Raw genomic sequence first — 16,314 nt, 5'->3', positions numbered from 1 at the left:
AAACAAATCGGTGTCTGAGTTTCATCAGTGGCGGCAGCTTTTCAGATTCAGGTCGGCGCAACGTGGGAGCACAGCGCGAAACACGATGAATAATCCATCACCGTGATGTTAAAATAACAGCTACGCATATTATATAGACTTCTCTTTATGTCTTTTTCTTGTCAGTCAACATTAATTTATACCTTTGCACTTCATGTCCAACCAGCGCTGCGTTTAGTTTGCTGCTGGTTTCTTAGTGTATGTTCCAAAAAAAAAAGGAATTAGAATTAAAAGATGAACAAATAGTCATTAATATTCTGATTATTAGTTCACTAACTATTTTCTTTTAATAGTTTTCTTGCAGTGTTTTTAAAACTTTAGTTTTCTGCTGCACTAGAATCTAAATAAACAAACGTACCTTTAGAGGAACTTTGCTTGAACAGAAAAACACAAATAAACCAACTCATCACTTGCAAATCAGTTTCATGTTTAGGGCTAAACTTTGCTGAATAATAACATTTCTTTTTGTTTAGTTTTTTAAGGTTTGTCTGTGATAACAATGCAAAAATAATTGAGCACAATATGTGGTTTGAACATAGACGGGTATTGTTCCTATCTCCATCTTCTCGTTTAAATGCAATTTATTTTCTTTATTTTTTTTAAACAACGTGAAGTTGGACATTAAAGCTCTGAACCTAGAATCGCCCCCGGTTTGACTCTGTCACCATAGGAAGATAAACTGATGTAAGTGAACTGGTGGCGTCAACACAAAATGGTTGATTGTAAACACAAATACAGGGATTTACATTTGTAGATTTGTTTTAATTTAATATTGTGATTATTTATGCGTAGCTAGTTGATCATACAACTTACATCAAGTAAGAGAAAGAGAAACTTTCTATACCTTATTCATGCCTTGATTATTTTTAATTTAATTTAATTATTTTATTTAGTCATTAAAAACAAAGCGCGTAGGGAATCTTCTCTAAATCTCCTCTAAATCTAAACTTACTAAACTGTTTTATCACATCAGCTGTAATCTCCTGTGAGTTGGTGCCTTTTATTATGAAGTGAGAAATAAACACAGATTTAGTTTTCAGGGTTCCTCTGTGTGTCTCCATCGTTTCACACTCAGAGTTTGTGCTTCATGACTAATTGCTCAGTAAATAACGTGAACAAAATAATAAAAAAAAAAAAAACACAGAGGCAGCTGGGAGTCTAGTGCTGCTCATTAAGCTGAGTGGCGTCGCCCAACGAGCCGAACTAAACACGACCCGTGATTACTCAAAATCAAACATAACTCATTTACATTTCATCTTTGGCAAGATGTTTATTTTAGAGATAATGACTTAAAACTTTAAAGGCTGTAAAGACGTCTTTTACCTCCACGGTTTAATAATCACATTCCTACAGTCATAAAATGAACGGAAGCAGGAAGCGCTTATCACCAGGGAAACAAATAATCTAGATCTGGGCGTCGCCGTCTTTTTTCCGTGCCAGACTCCACCAAACTTCCAGCTAATTCAAAAATGGTCCAAGGGGTTTTTCAGGCATCCAGGTCAGAGTTTATCCTAAAAACTGGCTGAAACAGGGACAACTGGACTCGTAGAGTCTCTTGAAGATGTTTCATTCAAGTCTTCGGTTCTAAATGGTTGGGGAGTTGGTGGTTTCCACCTGAAACTGAGATGACAAGGGAGGAAACTGTTTCCCAATGAATGATGCTCTGATGAAAAGAAACATGGTGTGAAACATCTTGGAGACAGAGAATCATCCATTGGAGAAAGATCTGGTCATTAAGAAGAAGAAGAACGAATCTTTATTGTCATATATTATATGGTGCATGTGCACCTGAAACAAACCCCAGCTCCTCACCACGCTTTTAGATCTAAAGGCTTGGTCCATGTCCACTTCTTTCAGTTGGTTGTTTGGAAACTAAAACAGGGACCAGGTCTAGTAAACTGTCTAATAAAGAAAGCTGAAAGTTGTGATGCCATCCCACTTATTATTTATCGTTCCTCTGGGTGGTTTATGGGACAGCAGCAGCTTTTTGAACCAATCAGAGCTCGAGTTGTGTTTGAGTAAATGTTGCATGATGCAATAAGTCATTTTCTTCTGGTTTCATTGATAAAAGTCATTATTAGATTCAATTAACACATTTTTTTTTCAAAACAAAAAAAAATCAGATGAACCCAACAACTTGTTATTTTTTAACCGTGTTCCAACTTTGATTCCTCCAGAACTAAACCACTTAGAGAGATTCTGACTGTTGTGATAGAAACTTCAGAGTCTTGTCTTTAAAAAGAGACAAAGACCATGAATGAGCTCCAACATGTTCATCAGCAGGATTCAGTTACTTCGTCTTAAAAAGGCTTTGTGTTGCAAAAAGACTGGAATGATAAGAGGTTAAAAGCAGTTTATACAATACATGAAATGTCTGCAGATACAATATGATGCATTATTGATCAGTCATATTAACTTTGAGCGTCAACAGAGTTTGCGTCATCTACAGGAACACAGAACGAGCACAAATGCATGTTAGTTTAAATCATATATCAGAAAATTCTGGATCTAACCAAGTTGGATCATCTCTCTTTAAGTACTTGTAAATGGTCTAAACAATGAAGAGCTCTAACACTGGATTTTAAATGGAGGCGATAACCTACATCTTCAGTAGCGGCCGATGTGTGTGGTGGAGGTTTGGGAGGAGGTGTTTGGATGTGTACAAATATTTCCACTTCATTATGAGACTGTAAGTAAATTACACCATGGCATTAACATCATATGGGAAACCTGGTTTATTAGTGCAGTACTTCAGTAAAATGGACTCTCAGACTTTCTCTTCCTGTTCTCACATTCAGCATCGTCGCAGGAGTTTCAGCGTCGGAGGCCTGAAGGCCGACTGCTGGTCTGCTGGACCCTGCAGGGCGGCACTTTAATAAACCTTACATCCGACCCAGAGCGAAACACATAAACCCAACCAGCCCTGAGTGCTGCGTGAAGCCGTCCACGCCGAGGGAGGGGGGACACACTTTAGAGTGTGGGAGGGGGGGGGGTATAAAATGAGAAATGGTGCAGGGGGTGAGGAAGTAGCTCCTCACAGCGAAGGCCTGACGACCATCTCCTCCACACATGTAGTCGTTCGTTATGTCACAGGACTTCATTTGATATGTTGTTTACAGGCAAATCAACATCAAACCTGAACCGTTTGTCTGCAACAAGAATCATGTTGTGTTGGTTGTGTTGATCTTAGATTGTAAGGCCAATATCCAGGCTCCTTTTAGCTCTTAGAAGGTTTTTATATGCTCTATTTTCTTCGTTGCATTGTCTGTTTGCACCAGAGCAGAAATATTACGGAGTTTTTTCTGAGACCGCTATCTAAAAATAATGGTTTTAATTAACCGTTATTAAGTCTGTGGAAGGAAAAATGACAAACTACTGATTTGAGCGGTTTTCGTGGGCTTATATCCGTTTCAGTGCTATTTCAAATGATGCTTTTCTTGGTTCCTGGACACTTGCAGCCCAGTTTCCCGTCAAATCTTTATTGTCAAGAGCTTTGACAACATCCTCAAAAGGTTAAACATCAGCAGTCCTGTGAGTCCACTGCTGTCATGGTGTCGTGCAGCAATTTGTTTTGCCTTAGCCCTGAATATATATATATATATATCCCTGTTCTACCCCTGGGGCATCCCCTCCCTTTAACACAGCGTCCCTGAGTGCAGCTTTCTCCAGGCACTTAGGTGGAAAAGTGTGTGTCTGTGTGTGTCTGTGTGTGTGCTGGAGGGAGGGGGGGATTAATTGATGACACAGCGTCCCGGCGTCCTGTTTGGTTGCCGTGCCGGAGTCTCCGTGGTCATTGTCTGGAAAACAATCCATGCAGAAAGTGGAAGGTGGAGCGACGAGCCTTCGCTGCAGAGCCGAAAAACAAACCAGCCGTTCTCCGCAGTGTCAAAACAAGGTCGTGCGGACGCGTCTCATAACACATCATCCCTGAGTCCGACGGCGAGTCTGCAGCAGCACGCGGCGCTGGGAGGGAGGCGTGCAGCCAGCTAATGGAGGTGGAGGTGCAGCTGCAGAGGATGGAGGGGAAGCTCAAACAGACCAGACAGCTGACACACATGGTTTCGTCCATGAGGGCGTCTGTGTTTGCGTCAGCGTATAAATAAATATACATTATATTAGAGAGACTTTTGTTTGTGTATTTTTTATTTTTTTTTTGTTGTTGTTGAGAACTAACAAACCAGCCGAGAGTAGACACAACAGAATGTTTGGTTGCAAACAGAGGAAACAGAAGTATTTTGTACTGAAGTAAAAGTACGGATACTAGACGCCCGCTGTGAGCTAACACATGGATGCTAATAGCTTTGCTAACGTGTCTTTGCAGAGCTGGTGGAGTTGGTTTTGTGGCAGCACATATCTACAATTTCATGGATTAGCATTAGCATATTATAATGCTAATGGGACTTTATAGAGGGCAGTGTTCATAAATAAATGAGCATAGCTTGGCTCTAATGAAGTGTCCAGCTGGCTGTTAGCATCTAGCTGATCTCTAGTCTCTGTGAGTTACTGCAGGGAACCACATTATCAATGTTTTACTTGGTTCTTTCTTTCTTCAGCTACATTTGCAGTTATGCTGTGAATCCTTAGCATTAGCGATGATACCGTTCCATGCAAACAAAGATGTGATGGAAGTGCAGAGACAGCAGTTAGCTCTTAGCAGCAAAACAATGCAGCACTTGTGGAAACCAGATTAAGTGCAGACACACTGAGGTTTCCTAACCTTTGTTCTCAAGGGCACCGCTGACAGCGTCGGCCACGGGTGATGGAGGAGAGAACGGGGCGGCGAGGGATGTGGAGGGAGGGGGGGAGGAAGGGAGGATGGATGGAGGAAGTCAACCAAGCCAGTCTGACCGACTCTGGTGCTGTCACACTGCAGCTCGATGAGCCAAAGCTGCTCGGGTTTAACTTCCATCTCCTGCAACGAGGAAACTGAACACGGATTTAAATTCAGCTCTCGGACACTTTTCTGGAAACACAAATGTGAGACTTCAGCCTCTTGTTCTCTAACACGTTTAAAATGAGGCCTTTGATCTGGACATGAGGGGAAGATTTACTCAAGTGTCGTCTGAGACGAGAATGAGCTAATCCCATAAATGTGATGGCGCTGGCAACATGGACGTCAGCTCGTCTGGATACAGTCACTGTAGTTACTTGTTTGTCAAACTTCAGCCGCTCTCTCACGGCCGATAAACCTCCCCGTGACCTCGGCCTCCGTAAAATATAAAAAGGCTCTTTATTTGCATTCGGCACCTGGGTGTTTTTTGCTGCATGTGGCTGCACATATACACGACTAAATCCTTCCTGAATTGGAGCCCGAGTGGCTGACCAGTGGAGAAATAATGGGCCGTGCTGTACTGGCAGCGTTTACAGGCCATGAGGTTGGCAGCAGGCGGCTGAGTGAAGCTCGAAATGAGTCTGGCTGACAGAGGGGGGCTTTGAGGGGTAGAACAAAGTAGTTTCACAAAAATATGAGAAGGTCGCTCCAAGATCCGAGTGGTTTATAGGACAGGATTAGTTTGGGAACTGGTCACTGAATCTTTTGGGTGAAAAGATTTAGTTTCCTTAAGTGGAAGAGAGCGGGTTTGACTGTAACACGAACGGATCAGAGGTTTGTGTAAAACTTTGTGTAAAACTTAAACTGGATCATCCCTGAAGTCTTGTTATAATATTATCTGTATTAACTATATGTGGTTTGTAGGCGTTTCATTCTACTGAGAAATATTGATTGTGTGGTTGCATCCAGGACTATAGAATAATCACCGACGAGCTAAGAACTGCAGTTCCACTAATGACCACTAGAGGCTCCAAGAACGAGTCCAGTTTTTTGCTCATAAAAACATATAATTTTTTGTCTCGAGTCCAGAATTACTGAATTTAGTAAGATTCATCCTCTGAGATCAAGTTATCTTAGCAGCTACCAGTGGAAAGTTGTTGAGATATTTGAACAAAAAACAACAATTTCCAGGGCTCAAGTAGCAACAACTGCAGTTCCTCTAATGTCCACTAGAGGCTGCCAGTCAATCCCCATTGACCTCCATGTTAAAGGGTCTGAATTTACAGCAGAAATACACATGTTTACAGCCTATAAATATAATGTCATGGATGTAGAAAAAATAAAATGAGCCAACAGTATGAACTCGCGTATTGTCAAGATGGGATTAATTGGTTCAGTCAGTCCACACACTACAAGCTAGTCTAGCTAATCTAGTCACAGAAAATCTAACGTAATTTAATATTTATATCCACTTTAAAGCAGATTTAGGTTGTTAGTCTTGTGGCTCTTTCTACGCTTTTGGCTTATTCAGCAAGAATTTAAACCCATTTACCAGATCATTAGCTAAACTGGTTAAAAACTAATGAATTCTAATAAAAGAGTCTTAAACTAAATCATCTCGTATTCAGCATTAGTTTCAAATAAGAGAGAAGAAAAGTTATTTGAAATATGTTTTGTAGGATGTAGTTTCTATTATTTTGAAAACCGTGATCTAGTTTAACAACATCACAAACTTAATCCTCCAAAAACTGTGTTTTAACGTAAAGAAAGGCTGATTTAGATTAGAACACATTCACTATTGTACCTAATGAAGTGGCCAGAGAGTTCACATCCAAACAAGAGACATAAACTGCATCTACAGACAACGCTCTCATTAATCTGTGCATCGATGCAAACAAGCTGCTGGATGAGGGACATCACAGACCTGGTGTACGAGCCAAACTAATGAGCCTTGTTCTATTGAGATGCCGGAGGTTTCGTCTCCGGTAAAACGAAAGTCGGGGAAGGCAACAAGTTTTTCTGAGCCGATCTTTCTACTGTATCTCCGTCAGTCGTCATCAATTATTCATCTGGCAACAGGTAACTTCTGTGAGCTCTGAGCTCCCGGAGCAGGTTCTGTGTTGATATCTCGTCTCAACAGACTTGTCTCAATATCTTTCCTTTTCCCAAATGTAATTAGAAGCTTCCAAGATGTTGTCAAACTTGGAGTTACTTAGCAACCAGGACCGCGAACCGCACCCTGAGTCCTTTAAGCCTCGTGTTTTTAGGAGCAAGGGGAACAAAGTTAGCGTCTGATCACAACTCAAAAGCCCGAAGTGAAGAAGAGGAGGAGGAGGCGGAGGAAAATATAAAAAGAGGACCCCCCTCCCCTCCTCGTCCTCCTCCTTGTGGTCTTTTTAATCAGCCGCCAGGTGTTCATCCCCGTCCCTCCCTTTTCTTCTGTCTCTTTCAGTTTCACTCAGGCTCCATCGCCCACCTCCCATCATCATCATCATCATCATCAGCAGCAGCCGGCTGTAAAAACAGAAAAAAGATTCACAAGTTAAGCATACAATTTGTGCAAGAGCAGCACATGCAAACACACACACACACACACAGGTGCATGCACACACACACAAAAACACACATACACAGGTGGGCTGAAGCTTCCACCCTGTAATTAAATTCTGTGTCTCCCACCTGTGTTACAGAGGCAGATCTGACTCGAGCTAATTACAGGGCTGCAGTCGCACAAAACAAAAAGAAGGGATTCGCACACACACAGACACACACACAGGCAGAAAGAAAGAAACACACACCACCAGTCTCTCTATAGCTGTGAGGTCCATCTGTTGACATAATGCATTCTGTATGAACCCTTAAAAACATCGAGAGGATCAGGGAAAATATTCTCACAGCCACAAATCACCTCTTGATGTTGTTTTGTCGAGAATTAGGCCACAAAGACAAGTATTATGCACACAACCTTGTGTGTGTCTGTGTTTGTTTGTGAGGAACCCGTGTGTAAACATAATGTATTCACCAGCTCTAGTTTAAACTCGAGTGTCTTGATAAAAATGGCAGAACAAGGTTAGTTCTCTCCGTAAATAAAAAGACCACACACCATAAAATTATGTGTCAGTGTTTGTGAAGATCCTCCAGAGACGCAAAGAATTCACTAGCTTCTAACCCCAAAACCAAACCTTAGGAGGCAAAACGGCCTCACGACGTAATAAAAACAAGATCATTTAAACAAATCTGTTTCAAGCTTTGTGAAGGTCTTTCAGAGACATAAAGAATTCACTTGCTCTGCACCTTCACCCTAAAGCAAAGTAGTTTTAACCCTTAAAAAGTGGAGAAATTACCTCAAAGGCTCAGTTCTTTCTGAAATATTTACCCCACAACTTCATAAAAACAAGACCAAACGATGTTGATATCTAATCTAAGGACGCTGCGTAGACTTAATGTGTTCCTTAGCTCCTTAGCCTAACGTCACAACAAAGACTTAACACATTTTAACTCTTAAAAAGTGACAAAATGATAAAACAAGAAAACAACCATAAATAAAAGACCAAACAGCCAAACTCATGTTTCAGTGTTTGTGAAGATCTTCCAGAGACATGAAGAATTCACCAGCTTCTAACCCTACAACCAAGGGGAAAATTGGCCTCATGGTGTTTTAATTTTCCCTGAAAGATTCGTCCCCGTAACCAGACAAAACGCACAAACACACAATTTAAACTCTGTGAAGCTCCTCCAGAGAATTATTCATTCGTTAGCTCCTTAAAGCCAAGTTTTAACCTTGAAAAGGTGAAGAAATTACACCAAAAGGTTGGTTTTCTGCAAAAGAATTGGTCCCCACAACTTAATAAAAACAAGACTAAATGTTCAGTGTTTACGAAGATTTTAAAACCAAATCTTAACACTTAAAAAGAAAAACTGACCACGCAACTTAATAAAAAATACACAAACTCATGTTTTTATATCTATAAGGACCATAGGTAGACATAATGTATTCCCTAGCTCCTTAGCCAAACCCTTAGCCTAACACTTAGCCTAACCTTTAGCCGAACCCTACAAACTAGTCTTAACAAGTTTTAACTCTTAAAAAGAAAAATTGGCCCCTTCAACTTCATGAAAACAACAAAGCATGAACAAACTCATGTTTTAAGCTTTGTGAAGACCTTCCAGAGACACAAAACAACCCTAAGAAAGTGACAAAATGACACCACAAGGTTAGTTTTCCAAGACAAATTGGTCCTTACCTTAATAAAAACCACCACAAACACACAAACGTGTTTTTCTATGTTTCTCAAGACCTTCCAGAGACACAAAGCATTTCCTTAGCTTCTTAATCTAACCCCCAAAAACCAAGCTTTAACCTTTAAAATGAGACTAAATTGACACACAAACCTCATAGAGATTAACACAGTGCTACAAAGCAAAGCGATATTCACATATTCACATCCCTAAATGAACCCCGCGGGGGGGTCACAACGTTTCCCATCAGGGTTCCACTGTAAATCTGCTGTAATATGCTTCAGCGTCCCGCTGCTCTTTGGTTGCGGCCTCCTGCTGCTCCTGAATCACATTGTGTTTGCGTCCTGAATGCATCATATTCAGTTCATCGCGTCCGGAGAATTTTACACCTCTGAGCTGCGTAAACAGGCAGATAAAGACCAAACACCAGATCCTCCCTCGATTCAGATTCTGTGTGAGAAACAGTCCCGTTTAAAAGAAGGAGGAAACAGCGGTGGATGTTTTCATGTCACTGGAGCCTGTTACTGGACAGTGACTCAGATCTTTGGTCGATAAACTTAATGAAGCAACGATCATCTAGAATTAATAAAGTTTAGACCAACGGATAACGTGGTTCCATAGAGAAAAGCTTCATACGATGGCTTGTAGCTCTTCCTAGCTTCCTAGCATTACAGCTAACAGTAGTTATCCTTCCTAGCCTCACAGGTTATAGTAGCTCCTTCTAGCTTCATAGCCTCACAGCTCATATTAGCTCTTCCTAGCTTTGTAACTGCTAAGCTAATAGTAGTTCCTCCAAGCTTTGTAGCCTCTCAGCTAATAGAGGCTCATTGTAGGTTCCAAGCTTACTAGCATCACAGCTAATATTAGCTCTTCCTAGCTTGTTATTCTCTCAGATAAAAGTAGCTCTTCCTATCATCCTAGCTTCCAAGCTAATAGTACCTCTTCCTAGCTTCCTAGCTTAAGGTGACCAGACCTAAGTTCGGGAAAAAGAGGACTCTTCAGTGAGGGGCCAAGAAACACAAACCAAATTCGATGTAACCATGTTCGAGGTTGAGGACAATTTGAAAATTGTTTCAAAGTCTGAGTTTGACGCATTTTTAGGTCTCAAAAAGAGAGATATGTCCAGGAAAAGCCTCCTGGTGAATAGTACCCCTTCCTAGCTTCCTAGCATCACAGCTAACATTAACTCATCCTAGCTTCCTAGCAGCCAAGCTAATAGTTGCTTCTTCTAGCTTCCTAGCCTACTAGAGTCAGAGCTAACACTAGCCCTTCCTAGCTTCCTACCTTCACAGCTATTAGGAGCTTCTTTTTTTAGCTTCCTAGCCTCCCTAAGTCTGTATCTGTCCACGGTTTTGTCTTGAACATACACGTGTACAATGCCTGAGATTGTGAGTTTATTTGTGTGAGCACAGTGTCGCTGATAGTTTCGTGGTCTGTGAGTGTGATGGTCGTCCTGGGAGTTGTCTCTGCAGATGGGAGCTCGGTTATTCCGTAATGAATTCAAGCCATACATCAAAACACAGCACCAAACTCATCTGTGGCCGCAGAGAAACTATCTGAAGCCTCCTCCTCCTCCTCCTCCTGTTTACTGAGTCACGCAGCCAAAAAAAAAAAAAAAAGAAATGCTGAGGATTTATGTTTGGGAACCGGGGGACGACAGGAGCTCGGCGCTCCGTGGCGGCGGATTCAGCTCGGCTCTGGAGCCAAGAGGCTGGATGGCTCCACAGCCAAGACTAATTTCTTCATTTTCTACGCTGTTCAGTCTGATTTGGTCTGAGCCGTCGCTGTCTGTAGCTCAGCGGCGAGCAGAGCGAGAGGGTTTTCAGTGTCACTCGGTGGCATTTTCCCAACTACGTTTCCACATTATGTGTCTAATTTCTGTAAGTGCTGCGGCGGCGCAGGCCGCGCACAGATACAACTGCCAGACTGACATATTGTCACGCACAATTTGTGAGTCTTACTCGACTCTTTGAATAGCATCTGAAAGGAGAACTTTCCAAAGTGCTCCTCTCTGCAGCTCTTAACTCACCGATGCACAAGCACCTGAGTCATAGCAAAACTTATTTTATAGCGGAGAGACATGAGATTTATATACTTTAAAAAAAAACTTCCAGACTAGTACCTGTTGTTCGCCTTCTTGACCTCTGGAAGACTTTTAAAAAAACCTTCGGTCGTTGTTCGTATGAATAATAACCAACATCCTGACAGTCAGAACATATTTTCAGAGGATAAATTCAGGTATGTATGAGAAGTAGCTTGAATTACGGTTTTAAATAGCTTCAGTTTGACCAGTGCAAGGAATCAGAGACGTGTTGTCCATATTTATTTAGCCCATCAGAAACGTGCATGACTTGTTTCTGTTATCGACCAGAAACTGGGACGACTAATGTCTGTTAACGGCGTATTTTAAAAAACAAACATCGCGTTCAACGCTTAAAACGGTCAAAAGTTTGTTTGGACTTCACCTCAAAAGATGCAGACTGGGCAACTTGCAGCAAAGGGAGGTGTCGCCTGGAATTAGATTAAAAACATGTGATGACGCATGGCATTTTTAAAAAAAAAAAAAAAAAAAGCTAATGTAGCGTCTTTGCTAGCCTGCCAGACCCCACGCTAAGTTAGCAGCATCCAGCTCTGTCCGTGCCATAGACATCAGAGATGATGATGACAGCAGACGTCCTTCTTCATTAAGACCAACTTAATGTTGTTAACGTGTAATTTACATTGAGCAAGTCACTTGTTTTTAAATTAACGCTAAATTAATTCATGTAGGATGAACTAGCGAACACCGTCGTAATCACATGCAGCTGTTTTTTTGTCGTTTAAGGACATTATTTCCCTTCACCCTGGTTAAAAAAGGCTCAATTTACAAAAGAATAAGGGGAAGAAATTCCAAGAGGTGAAAGTTCTTCATCTATTTTCAGTGGTGGTTTTAATGAAGAGCAAAGCCACATATCACCAGAAAAGTCTAACATGGTCCTGTTTTGGGAGAGAAACTTAAAAACTGAATATTAATTGAAAGTACTGTGATATCTTGTGATAATTTTGGGTTGTTCTCTGGATGGTAGCTGGTTTTTATACGCTGCTGTTTTTATTATGATACTTATTGTGAATTTTATTCTACATTGGTCCATTTGTTTCTTGGTCTTAGTTGTATTTATATTATTCAAATTAATCAACGTGCACGTCACAAAATGCCTTAAAAAATAAAAAATAAAAAGGAACCGTTTGAAGTTTGTTTTGCACCGTTTGTACCAGTTTGGCTCCGGTATCAGATAAAACCTCAACCATCACCACCCTCAAACTCTCCCCCCCCTTCTACCTTTTCCGCACTGCGTTTTCCTGCATCAGCATATCAAACTCACCCCACCCTCGTCGATCTGCATCCCACCCCTCAAACACCACAACCTCCCTCCCTCCCTCCTTTCCTCCCTCCCTTCCTTCCTCCTGGTTGCCTTCCTCACCCCAATTATTTCCCGGGACCTCGGCTTAGAGGGATTCCTCCACCTCCCGTTCTGCCTTTTGTAGTCGGGCTCCTCACTAACCTTCCCCTCCTCTGCAGGCGATGGTGTCCATCGTGTAAATGAATACATGGGGGTATTCACGCCGCCCTCGGTTGCCTTGTTTTCTCTGCCGTCATCTGGATGACTGCTCCTGACAGGTAGCTTTAGGCTGAGGGGAGGTATGGTACGAGTTTAAAGACGATGGTCCAGAGGGAACCAGTGAAGGACGGACACAAACCGTCGGATTTAGATGTGGAATAGAACAGACTCTGTCACAATTACATTAAGCTTCTCTTATGTTTGCAACTAAACGCACGATCACATGGAAAGAGACTGTTAATTCAGAAAGTTGGAGCGACCACACAAGAAAATATAGAATAGAATAGAATTCCCTTTATTGTCGTGATGCAGTGTAAAGCAAGACTGAAGTGGACGAAGTCGAACTAATTTAAAACATTTCAATCTGGAACCAATCAGAGATGAGACAAGATGAGGAGTTGAGACGAGATGTGATGTCTTCTTGTATCTGATCCTGTGTCATCATCATCTTCTCGTCTTGTCTCCTGCTTTATCAAATCGTCTCTATCTCGTCTCGTCTCACCTCTGAAGACGGGGACAGAAAGAGATGTAACATTAGGAAAAACCTTTGATGAAGGAGGACGGTGGAGGCGGGACGTTACATAAAAATGATGAGACGTTAGAGGAGAGGAAGATGAAGAGAGAATAAAATGGAACATTAAGGAGGAAGATGCACTAAAAGACTAAAAAGAAAAAAGGGAAGAAGAAAGATAATAATGGAGGGATAATAGGACACGGATGAGAGGACGGAGAGACGTTAAAGACCCGGTCAGAGCTGCATTTAAATCCAAAATGAATTCAGTTCAAAGGAGTCGCTGCCATCTGTGGATCCACTTCCAGCCTGAAAGAGCTATTACAGCGTTTTAACTTTTATTTAAGCACCTCCACTGGGACCAGGAGCTGCCCCACACAAGAGAAATGAGACGTTTCAGAGCCCAGCGAGCTAATGAAGCTGCTTTATTGTTTGCTCTCGGAGTTTCTTTTCCAGCCTCTTTGTGTGATTGATGGATGATTGTTGAAAGATGACTGGAGCTAAAAAAACAAAAACAAAACAAAAATAAGCTGAAACGAGGACGACTCGGCTTCTAGAGTTTATTCAAGATGTTTCATCCAAGTCCAGAAGAGGAAACTTATTCCTTGTGAAGGACGATTTGCAGGAAAGACAAAAGCACCTGAGGAAGAAGAAGAAGACGACTCCTTTCTTTGTAGTGACGGAAGCAGGAAGGAAATGAAAGGATAAGGAAGGAGGAGGAAGAGGCCAAAGAGTTACGCTCGGAGCAAAAGAGACTGAACAAACTTTTAAATTTGTTCAGTCGAGCCACGTAAGCGTCATTTTTCATGTGTGTGGGGGAGCGAGAGCCTTTCGGCCCAACGACGTCGCTGACACTGCAAAAAAACAAACAGACAACTTTTATTTTTTATTCCTTCTGCCTCCTTCTCAAAGGTTAAAGTTTGGTGTCGGGGGAAGATTAAGTCTCGGAGCAACTTTAAAGTGTTGAGGGGGGGGAAAGTCGGCCCCGTGGGGACGGACCAAGCCGACTAAGAAGGGGGGGATGGGGGGGGGGTGGAAAGCTGACCTGACAGCACAATTACACAGCATCAGAAAGCATGAAATTATTTTCTGGGCTGCGTTACTTTGAAAAGTCGACCTGAAAAGGACACCAGCAGAGGAGGGTCACATCCAGGGGAATTTAATAGTTTTCTTGACTGTTCCTGTTCTTAAAAAGGCCCGAGGCGTCGTTCTGGTTCCAGCTCAGATGTTGGCGGCGGGTTTGACGGGACGTTTAAGTCCCAGAGACAGCTCCAGGCTTACTTCCTGACATTTTTACGCCGTATAGTAATCTGCTAATACGACTAATTTAGCTGCACTTTGGATGAACCGCACGGGGAATATTGGATCCCAGTACTTCTTATTTATCTTATAAATATAAAATCCACAACCAGAATTCAGCAGAGAGGACACTTAAAGGTTAACAAATATTAGAAGATTAAAAATATGGACAAAATTATAAGAAATTAATTCCCCCAGTTTCTCCCCTTGGCTCGTTTTTTACACTTTTATTTGACTTTCATTTAGACTTCTTCTTCTTATTGGATCACATTTTAACTTTGCGAGTTGGAAATTAAATATGATGGTTTTTTTTTTGTTTTTGTTGTATGAAACCTGTTTGCTGGAAATAGGGTGAATTTAAGAAATCGATCTGAGGGTTTTATGACGATGTTGGATCTTCCAACTCCAGATCGATTGGAATTGGATCGATTTTATGTTGTGATCAATCAGAAATCGTGTATTTTTCCCCTTTTGTCCCTCGCGGTTGGAATATATGCTTTAAATTTAAGATTTTTATTGATTTTGGAAAGAAAACTGAATGAAAAACCTCCAATCACAGCTAAGTATCTGGTCGATAACAGACTCTCGTCATGTGATTGTGTGATTAGCAACTCGAGATGTTTATGATTAAACCCCGGCACCAGTCGTTTAGGTCTAAAGACTTGGATGAAACTCTACTTGTCCAGCTTGTGTTTTTGTGTCCAGTCCTTATTTAAATCTTCTTTCTCTTTCCGGTATTTCCTTGTAGACTTGAACTCGGCCTGAACTCTTCCTGACAGACACCAGCATTGGGCTCCATCCTTGACCCGACACCATCCACCATCATGACGGTGCCTTTGATGGGACCAGACGCTGCGTTGTGCGAGTGGATCGTGTGACGCCGGTACAGTATTACAGATCTCTGGAGGCTTTGTTGTGTGGAGGAATTCTACCGAAAGACGAGTCGCTCATCAGAGGGAAAGGAAATCTGAGACAGGAGAGACACTTACAGGACGTCAGATGATGTAGGACGAGTCTTCACACGCAAACTTTTCTCCTTTCGAGGCCAACATCTTAGTTTCAGACCTGTGGTTCAAATAATGCTAATGATGCAAGTTATTGTTAACAGAAAAAATATATAACCATAGGCCATGATAACCTTAGGTCATGATAACCATAGGTCATGATAACTATAGGGAGATGATTGCCTTAAAAGGTTTTGCACCGCTCACAATTTTCTATATTTCTGAATAAAAATGACTCAACGTAGACAAATGAAACAGAAATATTATGCTTTGGTATTTGTTTATTCAAGCAAATGAATTCATCCGTGTGATGTTTATGTTTTCTAGCCTCGAGTCTTCAGGGAGTTGAGTTTCCAGTCAGACAGACGAGCTCTTCTGGTGAGTCACTTTATTAGTTGTAATCTTACAGTTTCCTTTTTAATCTTACCTGAGGCTAAAGTTCAATTAATTTATTCTTTCCGTAAATTTATAACCAATCACAAAGCTGTTAATAGGAACATTGTGTTGAGGTTTGTCTTGATGACCATGTGAACACCAGCGTTAATTCTGATTTGGTCTGATGCGTTTTAGTCTTAAGGCTCATTTAAGGTCCTGCAGCACCTGGACGCTGTGTAACAAGCCACCGAAACACTAGCCAGTAAGTCGCTGTGTCTTTTGTTAGTCGGGTTAATTTTGGTTTCTACTTCCTGCTTCATGTTCAACAATGGCGACGAAACTTTTAGCTAAATTTCGCCCAAGTCAGGTCGTACAAATGTTTGAGCCTCACTGATTCTTTATTGATCCAAAATGTTTGAAAATTGGGAGATGGAGAAACAACTGGAAGAGGAAACACACACTTATCTAGTAAACTAA

General features: G+C 41.5%; 1 long non-coding RNA gene across 1 annotated transcript in view; it reads left to right on the top strand.

The window, feature by feature from the left end:
• The window catches only part of LOC125023985, a 37,432-nt gene extending 22,101 nt beyond the window's left edge, over positions 1–15,331 (top strand). Inside the window, exon 3 of the long non-coding RNA XR_007114688.1 lies at positions 15,207–15,331. This is a non-coding gene — a long non-coding RNA (uncharacterized LOC125023985). The remainder of the gene's footprint in view (positions 1–15,206) is intronic.
• Positions 15,332–16,314: the final 983 nt, after the last annotated feature.

This window comes from Mugil cephalus, chromosome 17 (genome assembly GCF_022458985.1).
Source record: "Mugil cephalus isolate CIBA_MC_2020 chromosome 17, CIBA_Mcephalus_1.1, whole genome shotgun sequence".
Taxonomy (NCBI): domain Eukaryota; kingdom Metazoa; phylum Chordata; class Actinopteri; order Mugiliformes; family Mugilidae; genus Mugil; species Mugil cephalus.
Note: the sequence above shows the minus strand (reverse complement) of the source record. Positions and strands in the feature narration are given on the sequence as shown.